The following is a 21,566-nucleotide window of genomic DNA, read 5'->3' as shown; positions in this document are numbered from 1 at the left end:
CACTATGTTTCCACCCACAAGAGTTAGCTGCTGGACAAAGTAGACCTCAAAGATGAGCAGAGAGCTGCCATTGAGATCATCCTGGCACTGCTGGAACTGCTCCCAGGGGTTTTGAACCCCACAACCTCCTTTCCATGGAGTTTATTTTAAAAATTATACGTTAACCTTCATTTAAAAAAAAAATCAGAGACAGTGCTTCTTTCTTAGTTTCTTTCTTCCTTCCTGTTTTGTTCCAGAAGACTTGGCTCTGGAAGTTGTTACTTAGTTTGGAAGGCAAAAGGAAGGTTAATTAGCTTTTGTGACCCAAGAGCTCTCAGGGAAGATGTCAAGCGATTCCCTAATTGCTCCTCAAAGTTTGATATGGTTGGAGGGGCAAGATCTGGGAAAGAAGATGATAAGCTGGTGGTTAGGTTGACTATGAATTCCACCCAGCATGGTGGGTGGCGGGGGGGGGGAGCATTTGCAGGGCATTGTTCTCTGTGAGGAGTCCAGATAAATAATTCATTCCTCTCTTGGGTCCCATCACCTGGTGGCCTCCAGCCCAGCAAGCCATTGTGAATTTCAAGGCCAACCCGGGGCACTTCTTGTGGCTGAGACTCCCACTGAGTCATAGAAAGAATCCAGCCCCTACATCTGCATGGGTTGCATTCTGCTTCCTGAGCTCCTGAAAAACATAAACAGTGCATTTCTCTGCTTGGCAAAGGATACCAAGGCAGAGACTCAAGATATGCCAGCCATGGTCTTCCAAGTTCTCAAACCTCCAGACTGTGGTCTGCAAATGTGCCTCACCTGGGAGCTCCTTAGACAGAATGCAGAATCTCTGGCCCACCCCAGACAGGCTGAATCAGTATCTCTGGCATGGGGCCCAGCACTCTGCATGTTCACAGGCTCCCCAGGTAATTTTTTTTTTTTTTTTTTTGAGATAGAGTTTCGCTCTTGTTGCCCAGGCTGGAGCACAATGGCGCGATCTCAGTTCACTGCAACCTCTGCCTCCTAGATTCAAGTGACTGTCCTGCCTCAGCCTCCCAAGTAGCTGGGATTACAGGCACTCACCACCACACCTGGCTAAATTTTGTACTTTTTAATAGACATAGGGTTTCTCTACTAAAAAAGCCAGGCTGGTCTCGAACTTCTGACCTCAGGTGATCCATGCGCCTCAGCCTCCCAAAGTGCTGTGATTACAGGCTTGAGCCACTGTGCCTAGCCTTATCCAGATAATTCCGATGCACACTAAGGTTTGAGCAGTGCCCGTTAGGACCACAGCCCTTCATGACTGTTAAAAACCTAGCAGAGAATAAATCCATTCCCTGCCCTCTCCCCCAGACTCTCAGTCAACAAAGTCACCAGCTGGGGGATTCCGATGAGAAGCAAAGCCTGCATGCGATTCTCTTGCAGAAACTGATACTCACTGGTGATTTTCTACAGCAGTTCCTGAAATCACTGAACAGGTGGATTTTTTCTTCCTGACTTGGCAGTACATCTTCCTCGATTCACTTACTGTTTAGAATATTTTGCTTGCTATGATTGCAAAGTCATTGTGGCAGGCAAAAATGCATTGCATGTCATTTTTCCTCATCTGCACATAGCTCTCAGGACATAAAGAGGATATCAAAAAAAAAAAAAAAAAAAAGCAGGACACAAAGAATGGCCCTGCCACCATCTCCCTCACTGGAGTCCTCTCTCTGGCCCCGGGAAGCCTCGCCAGGGGTGTTTCCCTTCACTAGGGCTATAAAATTTGCATCCTATTCATAATTATATGAAATCCTCCAAATGCACACTGGGGACAGCTGCTTCAGGGTCACATTGCCAAAGATGGCACGGAGCTAGCAACTACACCAAAATGTCAAGCGATGGTCAGCTTGGGTGGAAAGCACCATGGGGTGAACATATTCACCATGTGATGAGAAGTCACCTCTCCAGTCATATTCTAAGGCAAGAGTGGGAGCCGCCCATCACAGCCCAGACGGTGACCACTAGGGAGAGAAAGGGGCTTGATTCAGATGTGGTTGGTTTGGGGACAGACACAGTGACAAGGCAGGAGCTCCTGGGGTCACAGGGGTTGGAGAGAGGAGATAGGGTGTCTTTAGCTGATTGAAATCTCTTCTTATCTGACTGCAGGTGAAGTAGGATCAGAGGTGGATTCACTGTGAGGCCCTCATTTTCATGGGGGCTCCTTCCAAGACTAGGAGGGGCCCTAGTCATGTGTTCCTGTGGCCATAGCTTTGCAAAACTTGCTGATGGGGAGAGATTTTCACTGCAGTTGACTTTAGGCCACCATCTTTCTGCTCCGGCTTCCCATCCCTAGGGTTTCCCTCACCTCAGGAGCTGTTAGAGAGGCTGTGGCTCTTCTGGAATGCACTTATTTAGGCTTGAGTGGCAGATTTGTATGAAGCCACTTTCACATCGAGTGCCATTGTGCTAGGTGTCCTGGGTCAGTGATGTTTCCAGGAACAACCCTGTTGCCCATGGCAATAATGCTTCCAGTGTCCTGCCAGGATCCCGGGGCCAGATGAGCTTCTCATTGGTGCCCAGCACCAGAGGGTCTGGTGGAAGAGGAAAAGGAGCAAGGTTTGAAATGTATGGAGCCAGAAGCCAGTCTAAGAAAAATCTTCTTATCATCAGACATGCTATTATCAGGAGAGGATTCAGTTCTCATTATTACCTAGTCAAAATAAATGTTCTCTCTTGTAAGGAATAATTTGTAATGCATATACGCAAATGTAAATGAACCTTTTTTTTTTTATGGGACGAAAAAGAATCTAAGGACAGGTGCAGTGGCTCATGCCTGTAATCCCAGCATTTTGGGAGGCCGAGGCGGGTGGATCACTTGAGGCCAAGATTTTGAGACCAGGCTGGCCAACATGGTGAAATCCTGCCACTACTACACATGCAAAAATTAGCTGGGTGTGGTGTGTACACCTGTAATCCCAGCTATTCAGCTACTTGGGTGGCTGAGGCACAAGAATCACTTGAACCCTGGAGGTAGAGGTTGCAGTGAGCTGATATTGCTCCACTGCACTCCAGGCTGGGTGACAGAGCAAGACTGTCTCAAAAAAAGAAAGAAAAAGAATCCATAAAAATTCTTGTGTCTATAGGACAAAACCTTACCCAATGCCACATGAGTCTGTCTGTGTGTCCATCTGCACGTTGTACGCCACCAACTATCCATAACTTTTAAAAAAAAGCTTTATCTGACCACACTAGAGGAATTATCTTTCTGTCCTGTTAAAAGCAATACCAAACATTTTTGTCATATGAAAAGGCAAAATGTATACAAGAGAAAAATGTAGGAAAATGTAAAATAAAATCAGGTAACTATTAAAATATTCAATACTGTATAGTTTTGTGATGTACAGAAATGTAGCAGCTTTTAAGAATTTAAATAAACCCCATTCCTAACTAATTTTGTATGTGTCATTTTGTATGTTGTTTTCTTTAATTTTGAGCCCCACACAGCCTGGATCTGAAAGGGCTCACTCATCCATGCGTTTGTTCAGCAGATGCTTACGGAGCCACCACTGCAGGCACAGGCAGCAACGCAGCCAGAAAGAAAGCTGGTGCTGGCGTCAAGGGGTGAACAGCCAGATGGGGGACATGATAGTCAGCATGTAAACAAGCACGTTCACGGGAAGCTGCAGAACTGCAAGGTGGAGGGAGCAACAGAACCACAAGGAGGAAGGGGAAAGGGTACTTGCAATGGGCTGGTCAGGAGGACCTCTGAGGAGCTGATGCTTAAGCAGAGACAAGGATAATGGGAAGGGAACAAGCAGGCCAGGAGCTGAGGAAACAGTGTACAGGGGCCACAACACATGCAAATGTCCTGAGACTGTGCCGGGGCGGCTGGAGGGAGGTTATCATGTTCCAAAAAGAAGAGCAAGGCCAATGGGGTCAGACAGGTGACAGTGAGGGCTGGGTGGTGAGTGGAGATGGACCGAAGGGCCCCGCGAGGAGACAGCATGCATTGGCGCTCTGTCTCCATGGCTGTGATGAAAGACAAGCAGGAAGAGTGATTAAAGGCGATACAGAGACTCCCATCTTCTCCGCCAGCAAACTTCCTTCTTCTTCCTCGGTCTGGTCTAATTACACACAGACTCCCGTCTTGACCAGTCACCCCAGAACTCATGTGTAAAGCTAATATGCAGAAATGAGGCTTACCAAGGGGCAGGGAGAGACTTCCAATTAAACATCTTCCACAGCAAATGGGAAAGGGGCCCTTTAATGTTGACTCCAGCTGGTGCATTCTGAAAGAAAACCAGGCAGAAATACATGATGGTTGGGACACTTTCTCCAAATATCAAAGCTGAATACATTCTTTTTCAACTTCAGCACAGCGATCCTTCTCTAAACAGCACCAGCCAATAGAAGTCACAGCTCTTCTTACTCCAGAGAGTTATATAGAATCAGTCCCTTTGTATATATTTTTAAGCCGGGAAATTTGCATTCTCCTTGTTTTTCTTTGGAAATGGTGACTCAAGTCTTTTGCTGGTCTTGTCCTCAAAGAACAGGAGGAGTGACTGCTCTCACCGGACAGATAGCTTATTCTGAGGGGAGGGCTGGGGGGATTCACCATGCCTCTGGTTTCTCAGCTGCTTGAAAATCAAAGCAGAATTCTCACAGTGGCCTATCCCTGAGCAGCTCAGGGAGCCTGATGAGCATCATCTCAAAGCCACGCCAAGAATGAGATGGAGTCCGAGCAGGCCTGGACCAGGAGCAAAGAGCAGCCTTTCGCACGAGAGCGCATGGGCTTCCTTCATCAGGCGGAAGTGACCACTGAAGAAAACAGCTGCAGGCTGGGTCTACAGTGGGTGTCACATAAGGAATCCCCAAGCAAGCCCAGCTGGAATTAGCTGCCACCTGTGCCTGCCCACAAGGCGCTCTGTGTACATCCACTACAGCTCACGGTGCTGGAGTCCCTAGTCCCCATGGCTGTCTGTGCTACAGATCTTGAACTCTTAAAAGGCAGGGGGCATGTGTGGTGTGACTTTGCTTGATAAAAAGTCACCCCCCACCACCACACACACAGTATCTGGCATGCAGCGGGAACTCAGGAGCTATTGAATGAATGCAGTGAGCTGACGCTCTGGCTGCAGGACACGGAAATGCATACACAGGGCCATGGAGCCCCACTAAGCCAATGGCGCTGAAACTCCTGGAGCACCTGCTGACCACAGTTCTTCAATGGCTTTCTCCAAGAGTACATCAGAATGGAAGCACCAGGGCCTCTCCCTCTCTGGGTGCATACATTAACTGCATCAATACACATAGTCCAATGGTCAGCCCAATTGCTCATCTTATCCAGGAAAACCTCCATAAGAAATCCAGCATTTTGGGGGAGAAGCTGAGATTCTGAAAGTAGAAAGCCTACTGGCTAGAGGACACAGAGGCACACGTGCTGTGGGGCTGGAACCTGCAGGATAGCTGGGCTGGGAGGCAGCCTGAGCTGTTGCTGGGAGTGGAACCAGCTACCTTGGAAGGAAATGAGATATCTATCCACAAGCACCTACACAAAGCCAGAGGGCCCTGTTGTACTGAGAGGGAAGCTGGATGGCATTACAGTTCGCCCCTCTCAGCTTGGGTATGAATCCATCATTGTTTGTTTGTCCTGAAAAAGCACATTGCCATATGTTAACTTGGCCACTGCAGTTAGAATGGATCAGGAACAAAACCCTACTATTCCTATTCATCGAGTCATTGCCTGGTTTATTGGTTGTACAGACTTCACGGATAGGGAACCCAAAGATCATATCCAAGGATCAGAACATTTTCTGCAGAGGAGATGTAGAGTCCAGGGATGAACCTCCAGGCTCACCCCATGCCTGCTGAGAGGCACCTGTTTTTCACTCCTTGACTTTGTGCTGAGTCCTGCCATATGCCAGATGCTGCTTTGCAGTGCAGCGAGGAAGAGCCCACAGAGCCTCTTCTAGCATGGAGATTAATTCTGGTAAAGGAGGACAGCAAAGAGCCAGTGACAGCATGCCCCCAAAATGAGCACAGCTGTGATAGGGCATGAAAGAGGACAGAGGACAGAGCTAGAGGACAGAGCTAGAGAACTGCACAGAAGGCCAACTTAGGGGTGGGGGGGTGCAACAAAGGTCTCTCTGGAGAGGTAGCATCCAAGCTGAGACCTAAAGAAGAGAAGGAGAGCAAGGTGAGCCAGGCAGGGACCTTCCTGAAGCAGGAAAGCATGTACAAGGGCCCTGTGTTTGACGGGGAGGGAAACCACAGCCTGCTGCCGGGCTGGAAGGGTGAGCAGTGCTGCAGTGGCACAGGGGAGGGGAACCATCAGTGTGGGGTCCTCATGACCAACACCCCAGAGGCGGAACACAGAGACACCACTCAGCAGGAACCAGCTTTGATAGGAGACTTAGGGAACACAAGGATAAGGCATTTGAGGTTCTTTTAAATCTTCTGCAAAAATCACATCCTCAGAGGTCTGGACGTGGGGATTGGGAGCAGGCCTGAGTCTGGCTAGCTGCTGAATATTTCATGCAGCCTCCTCGGCTGGCTGGCCCCTCGGTGCTGGGCATGGTCTTCCTCTTCATGCATGATTTACAGGGCTCTGCATTAATGCCCCAGCCCCATTTATCCTGGCCTGCTGACCATTAGTATGAGCAAATAAATATACATTTCCAAGAGCCCAGATCCCCAGCCTGAGCCCAGTCTAGCTGACAGCTTTCCGCTTTCTCCTAATCACAGGAGTTAGGGGACTGGAGGGCGGGAGACCACCTGTTGTGTGAGAAGATTCCAGAACTGCCTGTGGATTGGATTTTTTCCACCTTCTTCCAGAATTTTTACCTTAGAAATTCATCATTCCCTCTTTCCCTTTTGGGTGATAGACAGTTCTTTCATGTAGTGCTGAGAAGATAATTCAGAATTCTGTTTATTCTAATGCAGTTCAAAATGTCTGTGACTAGCATCTGAAAATAGCTCTGTGTGTTAAATACTGGTAGCCAGAAAGCTTTTGGAGCCTGTTTCTCACCATCCCCGGGTCCTCCAGCCAGTCCATCAGTCTGTCTGTGTTTGTCTGTGTGAAAAGCAGCTCCTTTGTCTCAGGCTTTGTGGGACTGGGCTCCATGGGGCAGTTTGGGGGAGGGGAGGGTCATGGTTGGATATCATTTATGGTGCATGTTCTGCATGTTAAGCTTTGTGCTGGGCCCTGGGAAGGACTCTGTCCTCTTGCAGCTTTCAGTCTGATGGGGAGACAGGCACTGAATGGGGAAATAGACAGTAAAGAGGTATTCACTGACCAACACCATGGTGACGGGGCTTACATCCTACACGGTCCTCGGATTCATTTCATTTGGGAAAACTATTGCAGAGGCTGGGGCTGGAACCAATACGGCTCACAGGGAAAGGAGCAGCTGGAAACAAGGGAAGTGGGAAGCAGAGAGGTGGAGAGGGAGTGGGAGGGGTCCGTGGTCAGAAAGCCAAAGGGCCAGGCTGAGGCATCATCGGTAGAGGTGTGGGCACCTGGGGCAGATGTCAGGAGGGGAAGGAGTCAGGAGTAATCACATCAGGGACACAGGAGCTGGCTCTGGTGGATGTCGCCAGAATATGAAGGGGAAATCTGGGAACACAGCAGTCATAAGAACAATGACCAAATCCAGCTCCTCAGTGTGTCTGGGGCATGTGGGCAAGGTGGACAGGGAAGGCCTCGTGTGCTGTGGCCCTCCCCACTCTCCAGGCTTATTTCTTGCCTTTTACCCCTTACTCTGCATATTCCTAGCCACAAGGACCTCCTCCCAGTTCCTTGAATTCTACACTCCCTCCTGCCACAGGTCCTTCGCTCAGGCCACTCTCTTTTCCAAGAACACTGGTTCTTTCTCTCCACTCTCAAAGCAATCATCACCTCTCCAGGAAGCCTTCTCTGCCCTCTCCTTCCCCAAGACTATCCCAAACTCTACTATTAGCTACTCTTATAGCCCCAGGTACCACACCTCCTTGGGGCTTATTCCTGTTGAAATTTTACACACATTGATATCTTTTTAAAAAATTATCTGTCCTTCCTATTAGATTTATGCTCCTTAAAGACAGGAAGGAACCACATCCAGTTTTGTTCAACACAGAATCTATGTAACTTGCATGAAATCAATATATTCTTTTTTTCATTTTTGGAGATGGTTTCTCTGTCACTCAAGCTGTAGTGCAGTGGCACAATCATAACTCACGGCAGCCTTGAACTCCTGGGCTCCTGCAGGTTGGATGGATGGATGGATGGATGGATCAATGGAAGGATGGATGACAGGATGGATGGATGAATGGATGGGAGGATGGATGGGAGGATGGAGCAATGGATGTATGGATAGATGGCAGGAGAGATGTACGCATGGGAGGATGGGAGGATGGATGGATGGGAGGATGGATGGATGGATGGATGGATGGATGGGAGGATGGATGGATGGAAAGATGGATGGATAGATGGATGGGAGGATGGATGGATGGGAGGGTGGATGGATGGGATGGTGGATGAGAGGATGGATGGATGGGAGGGTAGATGGATGGGAGGGTAGATGGATGGGAGGATGGATGGATGGATGGGAGGTTGGATGGAAGGATGGATGGATGGGAGGATGGATGGGAGGATGGATGGACGGATGGATGGGAGGATGGATGGATGTGAGGGTGGATGGATGGGAGGGTGGGTGGATGGATGGATGGATGGATGGATGGATGGATGGATGGATGGATGGGAGTATGGAGGGATGGATGGAGGGATGGATGGACAGATGAATGGGAGGGTGGATGGATGGGAGGGTGGATGGATGGAAGGGTGGGTCGATGATGGATGGAAGGCTGGATGGATGGGAGGATGGATGGATGGGAGGGTGGATGGATGGATGGCTGGGAGGATGGATGAATCAGAGGATGGATGGATGGGAGGGTGGATGGATGGGAGGGTGGATGGGTGGGAAGGTGGATGGATGGGAGGGTGGATGGGTGGGAAGGTGGATGGATGGGAGGATAGATGCATGGGAGAATGGATGGGAGGATGGGAGGATGGGAGGATGGGAGGATGGGAGGATGGATGGATGGATGGATGGATGGATGGATGGATGGATGGATGCAAGGATGGATGGAGGATGGGAGGATGGATGGCTGGGTAGATGGATGGGAGGATGAATGGGAGGATGGATGGGTAGAAGGAAGGAAGGAAGGAAGAAAGGAAGGAAGGACAAATGGATGGGAAGATGGATTATGGGAGGATGGATGGATGGATGGATAGCAGGATGGGTTTGAGGATAGATGGATGGATTTTCAATCCTCCCACCTCAGTCTCCTGAGTAGCTGGAAGTACAGGTGTGCACCACCATCCTTGGCTAAGAAATCGATATTGTTAATGAATAAATGAGGAAACAAGTGAATGTAGAACCCAGATCTCAGAGGAGATAAAGATAACTAGACCCGGCAGTGGCAGAAGGGCAGGTAGTGGATGACAGAAAAGTGCCTGAAATCTCCCTATGAGAATCACTGTAATCCCAGATTTCAGGATTTCAGACCTCTACTGAACACCCCTCCACCCCCATCACTTAGACTACAACAACTTCGCTGAATTTGAGACAACTAAGTTGTACATCCAGGCATTTTATTCATAAACCATCAGGTAATGCAATACTTGGACTGAGCTCACCTGGGCAAATTGCTTTGAATATAAAAAGTCAGCATCAAAATGCAGCACGTGTGACCTCCCCACTCCTGAGCACTCACTTGATCACATTTCAGGCAGGTTTCTTCCGGCGCTGTGTGGCTGGGACAACACGTGAGCTGAAGCTGCAGAGCAGCACCACTGCTCCTCAGCTGATGTCCTCATCCCACTCAGGCCATCAGGAGATGCCCCGTGTCTCAATGCACAGACCAATAACTCTAGGTAAGAGCTCTCTAGCCAGTGTCTGGCCCCTGTTCCATCTAAGAGGCTGCCAGGACTGAGTCTGGCCCCTGTTCCATCTAAGAGGCTGCCAGGACTGAGCATCAGGAACCAGATGACCTGGTTCCTTCTCATTATCATTAATGTGGCTTGCACATCCTGAACTCTGATCATGTGGGAGGAAGTCTTTTGGCTTGTTTCAGGCACCCATGTGTATTTGCCAAATGACTTATTTTGCTTTGGATTTTTCAGGGCACAAGTGTAGAGGCTGCCTCCATTGGATGGCATGCCCGTGGCTACAAACTTCTCCACGATACCAGGGGTAAGGGCACCTTGATAGGAGGAAAATGAGATCCCATCCAGCCCTGATACCAGCACATTCCCTCTCTTACAAGCAGACCAGATGCTCAGGGCTTCTCCATGAGTTATGGTGGCCTGAGAGTCTTCATTGTCAACCCTTTCAGCAGGGCCTGTGATGCGGGAAAGGGATTTAGTGGGTTAGTGGCTTCCCCGCATCATCAGCTCTTCCCTCCATTAGCTACACCCCACATACTTACAACATATTCATAATCACTTCAGTTCCCAAACTTCAACCCTGCTCTTTCCTCCCAATACAACCCTTGACTTCTCTTCACCTCCAAACTTCTCAAAAATGTATCCTCCCCTAGCTACCTCAATTCTTTCTGTTCATACCTTCATCACTCTTTACATCTTTGCCTTGACTCTCAGTGGACTCACACAGAGGCCCACCAGAAGACCACCTGCAACTCCCTGTTGTCTACAGCCAATGTCCTCTCCCCCACCATTGTCCTCCTTGACCTTCAAAGCATTCAGTCCAAGAGCACAGCTTACTCATCACTGCCTGTACTTCATATCACAACTAGCACCTAGGGAGTACAAAATATGTGTTGACTGAGAGAATGATTAAGCAAAGGAGTAAATACATATACAGATAAGAATTTCTAACCCAAGGTCCTGGCTCAATTTCTTCTGTCTAATGTAGACTACAGAATACTTTAGCATCTCTTTTCCTTAAGGGACATTTTTTAAATGTCTTTATGCTTTTACTCATGGTTCCCTGAAAAAAAGATGTGAAAAGGGACAGCTCCAAGGTCAGCTTTATGAAAGTTAATTCTGACCTGGTAAAAAGCACTAGGATTTTTCACATTTAATTCTATAGGAAATTTACTCTGACTGAAGTTTACTTTAAGAAAATACATTATAGGGAAAATTGGAAAGACAAATTATGAGATATTTTCAGGGCCATCAGAGTGACAGATGCCCCTGTCAAAAGAGGTTATAAGCCTAATGTGTGAGCAAACTTGATCAGGACACCCACTCTTCATTCACCCATCCATCCATTTATTTAAGAATGATTTGTCAGGGGCTTACCCTGTGCCAGGTACTGTGAGCAAGACGGTGAGAACTCCTACCTGGATCCTCATAGGTAGAACCCCAGTGGACAATATAAAGAATTAAAATGCATAATACATTTGGTGTGACCACAGCTAAAGGGGAAAGCAGAGTAGAGAAGAGAGTGGGCGCAGGGTGTGCGATGGTGAATAGGGTGCCCAGAAATGCCCTCACTGAGAAGATGACATTGGACCTGAAAGAAGACAGGGCAGAGGGCAAGTCAAAAGCCTCACTGGCTGGTGGTAGGACCAAGCTCTGTCTCATTCTAGGTACAGGTATTGTGTGTTTGTGGCCCCTGAGCTTTGGTCCTCGCCAGTCAAATCTCTCCTGCCTCCTGCTGCCTCACCTGCCTGGATAACTGTGGCAGCATCTCTGGGCACCTCTCTCTCTAGTTTACGTGGGGGCCAGGCTCCCGCCTGAAGATCGGCTGCGGCATGGCCACCCTGCCTGGTCCTTGTCTCCTTCCTGTGGATGATGGATCCTGCTCCCCTATGCTCTGCCACAGGCAGAGAACTGAGCTAAACAGACTGACCACAAAGGATTATGGAGGGACCCATTTGACTTTGGTCGCACTTTCATTGTTTGCAGAAACTTCTCAGACAAAAAGCCCCAGGCCCCCTTGCTGCATCCATTTATACATTTTGCCCTCCATCACTCAGTTCTCCCCTTGAGGCTTAGACAAAGTGGGTGGGTCCCAGTTCCATCTTCTCCACCCACACAGCCCCAAAACTGGGGAGGAAAAAGACCCCAACACGCATACTCCTAGTTTTCCTGGAATTACGCCTGCTTCCCTTAAGTGTATGCACCTCCTGTCCTCACAAACACAGCCTAGAAGCTGAGCACAATTCTACTTCCAGATGGGGCAGAATGGAGCCAGGTAACTTACCCAGGTTTGCACAGGTAGGAAGAAGTCATGGATGCAGAACTGGGACTGAGACGCCTGGACTCCAGGTCTACATCCTCAACTAGCATGCTATGTTGCCAGCTGGAAGCAGAAACCAGGTCTCTCCTGTGGGGGGTTGTATCTCTGGTGTACAGCATAGCACCTGGTACATTGTGGCTGCATTTTCAACATTTGCTGAATGAAAGAAGGAGGGAGGGAGGGAAGATGGTAGGAAGGGAAAGATGTAGAGCAGAGCCTGGAGGGGTATCAATCCTCCTGCTCAGAACCAGAGACACAGCTAGCTGGAAATACCCAGACAGACGCTCCCGGGTCTGCCCCTACGTTAGTCAGATGCATAACTCACTCATAACTTATCCACAGGTCATAAAAGTTGGCGGGGGGTGGTGTCTGCCTCCATCTTTAAATTTCATGCATAAAATTTGCATGCATAATAACCTCTGCCAGATGTTCACAGGTGACAGACTTACAGCTCTCCTCTCTTTCTGCAGAGCGCACCAGGTCACATCCTCAGGTTTCTGGTAAGAAAATCGTCCAACTTCCAGGGCAGACATTCGATTCTCCTCTATAATTTTTACCGCTGAGCAATTAAAAAGGAGCCACAGGTCTGCCAGAGAGCTGCTCTGAGAGACTTCCCAGGTCTGAGTCCTCATCTTTCTAGCTGCCGTGCATCAATGGAGACAGATGGCCCTGGGGCAGGGAGGCTCCGTTTTGTGGAGAAAGGTCAGCATGTGCCGCTTTGATTCCCTGTACCTGACACTTGAGAAAGGAAAATGTTTATGAAGGCAAAGCCCTTCCCAGAAAAGTCCAACAGATCTCTGCAGTGTAGGCTCCACTCATCCATGCTTTCCGTGTTCTCTCTTTTTTTTTTGAGATGGAGTTTCACTCTTGCTGCCCAGGCTGGAGTGCAATGGTGCCATCTCGGCTCACTGCAACCTCTGACTCCCCGGTTCAAGCAATTCTCCTGCCTCAGCCTCCCAAGTAGCTGGAATTACAGGCATGCACCACCACACCTGGCTAATTTTGTATTTTTAGTAGAGACGGGCTTCTCCATGTTGGTCAGGCTGGTCTTGAACTCCTGACCTCTGGTGATCTGCCCACCTCGGCCTCCCAAAGTGCTGGGATTACAGGCGTGAGCCACTGCACCTGGCCATGTGGTCTTTAGTGTTAGAAAACCAACAATAAAAACCCTAGAAGAAAACCTAGGCATTACCATTCAGGACACAGGCATGGGCAAGGACTTCATGTCTAAAACACCAAAAGCAATGGCAACAAAAGCCAAAATTGACAAATGGGATCTAATTAAACTAAAGAGCTTCTGCACAGCAAAAGAAACTACCATCAGAGTGAACAGGCAACCTACAAAATGGCAGAAAATTTTCACAACCTACTCATCTGACAAAGGGCTAATATCCAGAATCTACAATGAACTCCAACAAATTTACAAGAAAAAAACAAACAACCCCATCAAAAAGTGGGCGAAGGATATGAACAGACACTTCTCAAAAGAAGACATTTATGCAGCCAAAAGACACATGAAAAAATGCTCATCATCACTGGCCATCAGAGAAATGCAAATCAAAACCACAATGAGATACCATCTCACACCAGTTAGAATGGCAATCATTAAAAAGTCAGGAAACAACAGGTGCTGGAGAGGATGTGGAGAAATAGGAACACTTTTACACAGTTGGTGGGACTGTAAACTAGTTCAACCCTTGTGGAAGTCAGTGTGGCGATTCCTCAGGGATCTAGAACTAGAAATTCCATTTGACCCAGCCATCCCATTACTGGGTATATACCCAAAGGACTATAAATCATGCTGCTATAAAGACACATGCACTCGTATGTTTATTGCGGCACTATTCACAATAGCAAAGACTTGGAACCAGCCCAAATGTCCAACAATGATAGACTGGATGAAGAAAATGTGGCACATATACCCCATGGAATACTATGCAGCCATAAAAAATGATGAGTTCATGTCCTTTGTAGGGACATGGATGAAATTGGAAATCATCATTCTCAGTAAACTATCGCAAGGACAAAAAACCAAACACCACATGTTCTCACTCATAGGTGGGAATTGAACAATGAGAACACATGGACACAGGAAGGGGAACATCACACTCTGGGGACTGTTGTGGGGTCGGGGGAGTGGGGAGGGATAGCATTAGGAAATATACCTAATGCTAGATGACGAGTTAGTGGGTGCAGCACACCAGCATGGCACATGTATACATATGTAACTAACCTGCACATTGTACACATGTACCCTAAAACTTAAAGTATAATAATAATAATAAATAAATAAAAAACTGAAATAGAATCTAAATGAAAATAAATATATGAAATGAAAGAAGGTCATTAGAAAAAAAAAAAAAAAAGAAAACCAACCCAGAGATTGAAAAGAGCCATCACCATATCCCTTGAGGTAAACTGCCTTGAGATCTCAGAATATGGGAAACATTACAGAAGAAACCCTCTCCTGATCAAATAGGGGTGAAAGCTGCATGTCCTAAGCATGAGTCTAATGCTGGGAGCTGAGGGCTTTGACACATGGTTGCCCCCTTCTGAGTCATGTGGAGCCCCCAGAACTCAGGTCAAGAAGCTGGGTGCAGATCCAGCACCCCCACTTCCTCAATCTGGAACCCTGTCCAATTTCTTCTTGCATCTCAACTTCCCCATCTTAAACTGGGAATAATATGTATTCCAGGATAGTGTGAAAAATTAAATGAGAAATGAAAAAGTATGGGCTGATGACTAGTGTTGTCCTGTATAATCTCAGCTAGCAGGCACAGCAATGTGTATTATCCTTTCACACACTTGACTCTTGAACACTGTGGGAGATTAGGGGACCAACCGCCCCACCACCCCCTGCACAAGTGGAAATCCACAAATAACTGTTGACTCCCCAAAAGTTTAACTACTAATAGCCTATTTTTGGCTGGAAGTCATACCAATAACCAACAGTTGATTAAAACATATTTTATATGTTATATGTATCCTGTATTCTTGCAATACAGTAAGCTAGAAAACAGAAAATGTTAAGAAAATAAGAGAAAATGGATTTTCTCAACTCATATTCTCTATTCATTTTCTCTATTCATATAGATTTTCTCTGTTCATATAGATTTTCTCTGTTCCTATTCCACTCTTAAGTGGAAGTGGATTGTCATAGGGTCTTCATCCTCATGGTCTTTGCATTGAGTAGACTGAGGAGGAAGTGGAGGTGGTCTTGCTGTCTCTGGGGTGGCGGAGGTAGAAGATCATCAGCATGTAGGGGGATCCATGCAGGTCAAGACCCCTGTTGTTCAAGGCTCAACTGTAATTGCTTTTTGATCCATCTGATGAAAAAGGCTCAGTTTCAGAATAATGTATCTTTGACACCTCACTTTACTCATTTATCTTTTCAATAAAGAGCACAGTCCTTGGACTCAGAGCCTTTGATAATTAATATTTCATAAAGATATATTCCCTTTTTATTGTATTAATCATTCCTGTTATCTCCTATTAATACAAATGACACTAGCTTTCCATCTGTCTAACTGGTTCCTTTTGAAATAACTATTTCAGCTTAAAAAGTCAACTAAGGAGACAAAAACTAGATCATAATAGAGACAATACTTAGACATAGCAAAATTGTAGGGAAGAAATGAAGTGCCAGTGGATGTGGCCAAATCCTCGGGGAGGAAATTGGTTGAGGCTGGACAAAGGCTGGTGTTGGCGACACGTGTGGGGCAGCATCAGACGTGTGAGGCCGGGTGTTTCTCGTGTGTGTGTGTGTGTGAAGAGAAAGACGAGGAGAGGACCCACACCAGAATCAGATACTGTATGGGGTGGAAGGGGTGGACAGGCCCCGCATCCAGGCAGCCTCCTCCATTCGCCTCCACCTGTATCACCTGTGCATGTGAAGTCTCCCCTGGCAGGCCCCCGTGCAGGGACTCAGGATGCAAATTGGGCCCAAGCTGGAGGTGGAGGGGTAGGTAGGGTCACCTGCTTTGGCTGTTTTCCTGTTCCCACTGGCAGCAGGGCAGGACCCTAGGCTGCTGTTCAGCCACATTCTGACCTGCACGCATTGGGGTGAAGATAGACTACTGAGCCTGAGGCCTCAGAGGCAGCCGCTTCCTCTCCTGGGATCACAGCTGAAAAGCAGGCGTGCCGACTCCAGTGGCAGACTCCTGATCTCCAGCCTTCTGAACCATCCTGGCTGTGGCAGTCAGTGCTGTCCTGGCAGGCTTGCTACACAGTGCTCGAGAAAACCCAGAGCCAGCCAGAGCCCCTCCTCAGCACTTTCAACAATGACCCGTAAGCATCTGATTTCCCGGTCCTGAATCCCTTCCTGCTTGACCCAGCAGAGGGGCTCTGTGTCATGAGTGAACTCTGACAGTCACCCTACCCCTCTACCTGGTGCGTGGAAGGCAGAAGGAAGGTCAGAATTGTCATGACAATGTCATCTCCACTGGATCCTGGGTGATTTGCTCAGGGCTTAGGAGCGTGTGATGACTTACACCTGACCCATCCCTTTACCACCTACAGGAGATCCCTATCCCGCATCTTTTCACCTTCTTAGCAGTGTGCACCAGGCAAACCCTGGCCGATTAAAGCCCCCAGGAGCCCTGCCTTCACCTGCACACCTGTCCAACTAGAAAAGGCCAAGTGCATATCTCCCTCCATCCCTGAGGGTGGAAGTTGAAGATGCCATGACAAACATTGGGTCTTCTTTTTAAATGAATTTCCTAGCCTTTACCAATCCTCCCCGCCCCCAACAACAAATTTTAAAACCGCTTTTATTTATTTTGAGAACAGAGTCTCACTCTGTCGCCCAGGCTGGAGTGCAGTGGTGTGATCTCAGCTCACTGCAACCTCCACCTCCCAGGTTCAAGTGATTCTCTTGCTTCAGCCTCCTGAGTATCTGGGACTACAGGTGCCTGCCACCATGCCCAGCTAATTTTTGTATTTTTATTAAAGACAGGGTTTTGCCATGCTGCCCAGGCTGATCTCCAACTCCTGTGCTCAAGTTATCTACCCACCTCAGCCTCCCAAAGTGCTGGGATTACAGGCGTGAGCGATCACACCTGGCAAAACCTCTTTTATAAGCTAAAGTGTGAAATCATATTTCACAAAAAAATACACAGGTAGGCATAGTTTCCATAAAGAAAGAGTGAGGGAGGAAGAGAGAAAGAACTATGACTAGATTGCAAAGGGCTAATGGAAACTTGATTTTTGAGACGGAGTCTCACTCTGTCGCTAGGCTGGAGTGCAGTGGCGCAATCTCTGTTCACTGCCAACTCAGCCTCCCGGGTTCAAGCAATTCTCCTGTCTCAGCCTCTCGAGTAGCTGGGACTACAGGTGCTCGCCACCATGCCAGCTAGTCTTTGTATTTTTAGTAGAGATGGGGTTTCACCATGTTGTCCAAGATGGTCTCAATCTCTTGACCTGGTGATCCACCCACCTTGGCCTCCCAAAGTGCTGGGATTACAGGTGTGAGCCACCATGCCCGGCCGGGAACTTAATTTTTTTAGCACTATCAGAATAACCCTGGCTCCCCTCTCTTTCTGGTTTGCTTTGATTAACATTTTCAGGACAAATCTATGGAAATAACCAAACCCAGGCCCTGCTTAGCCTATTTATTTTCTGTAGCAACTGTGGCATTGGCTCTACCGGGTCAGATTCGTAATTAGAACTCCTTGGGTGGCAGTCTCTGTTGCTACTGCAAATACATTTATCAAGCAACATGATGTTATTTATTTCAACTCCCATTTGTTTCTTGCCACAATTTCTATCTAGAAGGAAGGCCTGGCTGTTCATTTTGGTGGGAGAACTCAATACAAAGTTAATTACTAAAAAGAAAGAATATAAAGAAGCCTGGAGACTATCCAGGACATTTCTTCCAAAACACATTCCAAGGCAACTGGAACCAAGCAAGAGAGGCTCACAGTGCTTTGAACAAGGGAAAGAGGACACGACGAGGGAACTGGAGAATCGCCAGATCTTGACAATCCTCGTTAGGGACCGACACACAGAAGATGAACGGCGGGAACAGGGAACTGGCTGCTTCTCACACACTCATCATTAAGGCACTACAACAATTTTTTTCTTCCGTTTGTTCCGTCTCTCTTCACACTCTAGGAACTGCAGGGGCAGAGACATTTGGCTGTTAGTTTTCAATATAATTGGACTTCGTTGTGGTGTGTGTAATCCCCTCTTCCCTGGTGCTGGGAGGTTTATCTTGAGGCCACCGCTGCTCTGGTGAAGTGATTGGGAACTATGTAAATATATTTTCTCTCCAGGGAAGCAGTGTACTTTTGAAGGGCTTAATAACAGACACAAAAGCCTGGACAATCTAGGAATGGACTCGGCCATGGATTGGCTCTTTCCTTCTTCCCTCCACTTTATCTGGTAACGGGAAGGTTTTAAATAGTGCTGTATAATCCACATGACTGAAGTTGCAGAATCTGTCTTACAAGGATATCAGGTTGCAGGCAATTATCCCACAAAAATGGATTTAATTGTTGTTCATATTTGTTGCAGTAAAAATGAAGCAGTGAAAATATCAATGCTATCTATGCATCAGGAACTGTCTATGCATTTCTAAGGCTCTGAGTGAGCATCTCTGATACTTTTGATGCCTGTCACAAATCTCCTGTTCCCCTCACACAGACAACATACAGCCGAGATGTGAGGAAGCTGCAGAGGGAAGCCTTGCAGAAACCCTTGTGAAGACAGATTTTGGATGACTGCATCAGGATTATTCCAGAGACTTGGCATTGGGACTCTCAGTGTGGGGGAATTCAGTAAAAATCAGGAGCTTGTCTGGCTCCCAACCTCCAACGGCTAACTGCCTTGCACATAAGAGCTCCCAATTAAGATGTGGGAATGAGTGAAATAACCAATAATCAATAATCTAGACTCCTGGCTTAATGCTAGATTCAAAGGAATCCAGAAGTACGGAGATAGAAAAAAAAAAAAAGATGCAAATGAAATCCGAGATGGCCTTAAATGTAACACTTGAGTTGCCTTGGGCTAAGTATGAAGAAAGCCAGATATTGTCTCCAAATTATTTTATCTTTTTGAGACAGGGTCTTGCTCTGTCATTTAGGCTGGAGTGCAATGATGTGATCATAGCTCATTCACTGTAGCCTTGACCTCCCAGCTCAAGCCCTCCTCCTGCCTCAGCCTCTCCAGAAGCTGGAACTACAGAAGCATGCCATCATGCCCAGCTAATTTTTTTATTTTTTATTTTTGTAGAGACTGGGTCTCACTTTGTTGCCCAGGCTAGTCCTGAACACCTGCCATCCTCCTGCCTTGGCCTCTGGTATCAATGAGTCCTCTTGTACAAGACTTGCCTTGAACCAAACTGTTTGTTGCAAGGTTGACACCTACCAGTTCAGAACCTTCTTGGAGGTTTTTGGCAAGTTTTCCAAACAGTAAGCTCTTTAAGAGCAACAATACCTTTGCATTGACAGTCTCGGTCCCTCACCTTCACCCCATTCACAGGCTGAGTGCAGAGGTCCTGGCACAAAATAGCAATAACCAGAGGTCGTTCCTAGCCTTTGGCTATTCCAGCCACTCTGTATTTTTGATGTGTTGGTTTCTCCTAGGCTAGAATGGGCTCAGTGAGATTTTCTTCATCTGCCATGCTACTCTCTCTCCCCTACAACCAACCCACCTTTGTGACCTTCAAAGCCCCACTGCACTGTGACCCTGCCCTAAGAAGTTTTCCCTGGCTGGCAATAGAGTGAACTGAATAAAGCACATGCTCTGATATCAGAGGGACGAGGCTGGAACCTTCAGCACCTGCTTGCTGGCCGCATGACCTGTTCCTTTCATTATTATTCTCATTGTCTTTCATCTCGCCTTGCTCTGTAGTTCTCCAGCCTCAAGAGCCTGCCCTTTGGCATGGCTTACAAGGTCCTTCACTTATATTTTCATGTGTCCAGCTGAGTGAGAAAAGAGCCACTGAAGGGTTAGAAGCAGAGTGATGTGATCTCGTCTACTCTTTTTTTTTTTTTGAGATGGAATCTCACTCTGTCGCCCAGGCTGGAGTGCAGTGGTGCAATCTCGGCTCACTGCAACCTCCGCCTCCTGGGTTCAAGCGATTCTCCTGCCTCAACCTCCCAAGTAGCTGGGATTACAGGTATGTGCCACCATGCCCAGCTAATTTTTATATTTTTAGAAGAGACGGGGTTTTGCCATGTTAGTCAGGCCGGCCTCAAACTCCTGGCCTCAAGTGATCCACCTGCCTTGGCCTCCCAAAGTGCCAGGATTACAGGCATGAGCCACCACACCTAGCCCCGTCTACCTTTTAACAGATTCACTCTGGCTACTGTATAGGCAATGAGGTGGCAGCAGGGCAGGAGCAGGAACAGGAAATCCAGTTGCCAGGCCAGGGCAGAAGGCCACATGCAGGCTAGACATCACGCAGGTTGAATTCTCAACATATATTGAAGGTTGAGCTGAGTGGCATTGTGATGGATTCAGTGTGAGGTGTCAGAGAAGAATGAGTTGAAGATGAATCATATTTCTGGCTGGAGGACCTGAAAGGACAGGGCTTAAATTTCCTAGAACATTTTAAGATAGGAAAGACTTTAGGAGAGAAAGTTTGGGGTGGGAGTTCCACTCTAGACATGTCAGCTTTGAAATGGCCTCTAGACATCCAAGCAGAGACGTAGAGAGCATTTAAATGTGGAGACTAGAAGATCACCAAGAGAGTGCATGCAGATGGAGAGGAGGCCCACAGACCGAGCCCCAGGGTATTCTAACATTTAGTGGCAGAGAGATGAGAGAGATTCAACAAAAGGAAGTAACATCTTAGAAGTACTAGCCACGGACTTAGAAGGAAAACTTACAGAAGAGAAAAATCATGCCTCCAAGCCAGGTTGAGAAAGTCAAGAAGGGGAATGCAATATTAACTGGTCAGTGCTTTTGAGAGTGGATCACTAAATTTTGCAATGCAGAAGGCATCGGAGATCTCGCAGGGTGGGGATAAAAGCGTGACCATAGAAATCCCTGAGAGACTGGGAGGAGAGAAAGGAGAGGCGATGAATACTGAGATCACTTTCCACGTGTTTCATTGTAAAGGGGTGTAGAGAAATTGGGCGATGAGAAAAGGGGCATTGAAACCAAGGGAGATTTTCTGGTGCACGTTTGTTGAGTTAAGAGATGTTTCTGCATATTTTAAGGGATGAAGGAAGCACAATGCTGAGACATGCAGAAGACAAACCCCCTGAGGTGCTGTGCTGGAGAAGACAGGAGGCATAGATGCCAGGCGCACATGGAGATCTGGTCTCTGAGGGTCTTGGGGACAAGGAGGCAGAGTCTTGGGGCTCAGAGGAGTGTGACGGGTGGATGTGTTGATGGGATATGTGGCAATTATGAGCGTTTGTT

The 21,566-nt window shown here is 47.5% G+C and overlaps 1 long non-coding RNA gene across 1 annotated transcript in view; it reads right to left on the bottom strand.

The window, feature by feature from the left end:
• Positions 1-919: 919 nt before the first annotated feature.
• LOC129022111 (uncharacterized) overlaps positions 920-21,566 on the bottom strand; it is a 195,283-nt gene continuing 174,636 nt past the window's right edge. Inside the window, exons 4-5 of the long non-coding RNA XR_008496229.2 lie at positions 4,156-4,241; positions 920-2,543 (exon numbers count right to left, since the gene is read on the bottom strand). This is a non-coding gene — a long non-coding RNA (uncharacterized LOC129022111). The remainder of the gene's footprint in view (positions 2,544-4,155; positions 4,242-21,566) is intronic.

This window comes from Pongo pygmaeus, chromosome 21 (genome assembly GCF_028885625.2).
Source record: "Pongo pygmaeus isolate AG05252 chromosome 21, NHGRI_mPonPyg2-v2.0_pri, whole genome shotgun sequence".
Lineage (NCBI taxonomy): Eukaryota > Metazoa > Chordata > Mammalia > Primates > Hominidae > Pongo > Pongo pygmaeus.
Note: the sequence above shows the minus strand (reverse complement) of the source record. Positions and strands in the feature narration are given on the sequence as shown.